Source organism: Cervus canadensis, chromosome 3 (assembly GCF_019320065.1).
Source record: "Cervus canadensis isolate Bull #8, Minnesota chromosome 3, ASM1932006v1, whole genome shotgun sequence".
In the NCBI taxonomy this organism is placed as follows: domain Eukaryota; kingdom Metazoa; phylum Chordata; class Mammalia; order Artiodactyla; family Cervidae; genus Cervus; species Cervus canadensis.
In genome coordinates, this window is record NC_057388.1 from 83936642 (window position 1) to 83938273 (window position 1632).

The window sequence follows — 1632 nt, forward strand, 5'->3', positions numbered from 1 at the left end:
TTATCTTCAATATCCAATGAACTCCAACATCTTGATGATTTGGCATTCTAATCATGTGTTAGAGTCTCAGGAAGAAATACTGTCATATAAAATCATAGTTAACCTTAGCAAGAACAATTTCAGTTGAGGGGTATAAGAGGATGACATACTACAGAGAATTGTGTAATGAATGGAAGGGTGAGCAAGTGGAGAGGAGTAGATGAATGTAGACAACATTTTTGAAAAGTTGTGTGTGCAGTAGAGAACAAATGAAAGTATAAATGAATGAATGAATGGATGTACTGTGTTGTACCTTCTTACAGAATAGTTTACTTCCATGGGCACTGATTTTACAATTACAACAAGCTTATCTAATTCTTATGAGGATGTGTGTACTAAAATTCTGGATTTCCAGGGAAGATATCCTCAGTCCAAGTTGTGAACTTATTCTTTAAGCCTCCAGTTTGGTATCACACTTTTGCAGAACAGACTAACCACATGATAAGAGCTTATAAGGAGGTTAAGGTATCGGGTGTGTATTTTAAGTAATGATCACCTTTATGATCTTTTTCAATTCTGAGAATCTATTATTTTATAACTTAAATGGTCATTCAGGCATAGAATCGATTTTGTTCCCTAAATTTATTGTCGTGCTAATCACATTCTCAAACTGTAAAGTGGTAATACTGTTGCCTGATTTATAGACTCTCTAGTTTTATAGTACCTGACTGAGAATATTATATTTTATAAAGTGCAACTTCAGAGTTCTAGGTTAAAAACTTTAGATTTGAATACCTGAAAGAAAATTCCAGGCTGCCTAAAAGTATTTAATTGTTCCTTGTTCCTGGTTTTTAAAAAGCTTATATTGTATTAAGTTCAGTGGTAGATAAGACATAATGCATGAAATATTTGTTAGTAATTTTAAAACTTTAAATGATAACATCCTCACTCCCCAATTAAACTTATACTAATATATTTAGAAGGTAAAAGAGAAAGTATTCTAGTTAAGTCAGGGGAAATGGGCCTAGAGTCCTGCTCACTTAACTTTATCCTTTAGACTTTCCTCTTAAACACAAAACCACACTACATACACACAAACACATGCATATTTAAACATACATACCCTGGTGGCTCAGACGGTAAAGCGTCTGCCTACAATGCAGGAGACCCAGGTTCAATCCCTGGGTGGGGAAGATGTCCTGGAGAAGGAAATGGTAACCCACTTCAGTATTCTTGCCTGGAAAATCCCATGGACGGAGAAGCCTGGTAGGCTACAGTCCATGGGGTCGCAAAGAGTCGGACACGACTGAGCGGCTTCACTTTCACTTTTCACCCATTAGGGCTCTGCAGAACAGCATTTAAAAGTGGCCAGTTGGCTCAGCAGTAAAAAGAGCCCACCTGCCAATGCAGGAGACAAGGGGTTGGGAAGATCCCCTGCAGAAGGAAATGGCAACCCACGCCAGTGTTCTTGCCTGGGAAACCCCATGGACAGAGCAGCATAGTGGGCTACAGTCAACAGGATCACAAAGAATCAGACATTACTCAGCAGCTGAGCACGCATGCATACAATGCAAAATAATTTGTGATGAAATTCCAAAATGATGGTGTCATTCAGCCATGAAGGAGATTAATATCCACTAGGAGCATTTTATG

The 1632-nt window shown here is 38.1% G+C and overlaps 1 non-coding gene across 1 annotated transcript; it reads left to right on the forward strand.

Annotated features, from left to right (window-relative positions):
* Positions 1–1100: 1100 nt before the first annotated feature.
* Positions 1101–1172, forward strand: TRNAC-ACA. Its single transcript has one exon. It is a non-coding gene; the product is annotated as a tRNA-Cys (tRNA).
* Positions 1173–1632: the final 460 nt, after the last annotated feature.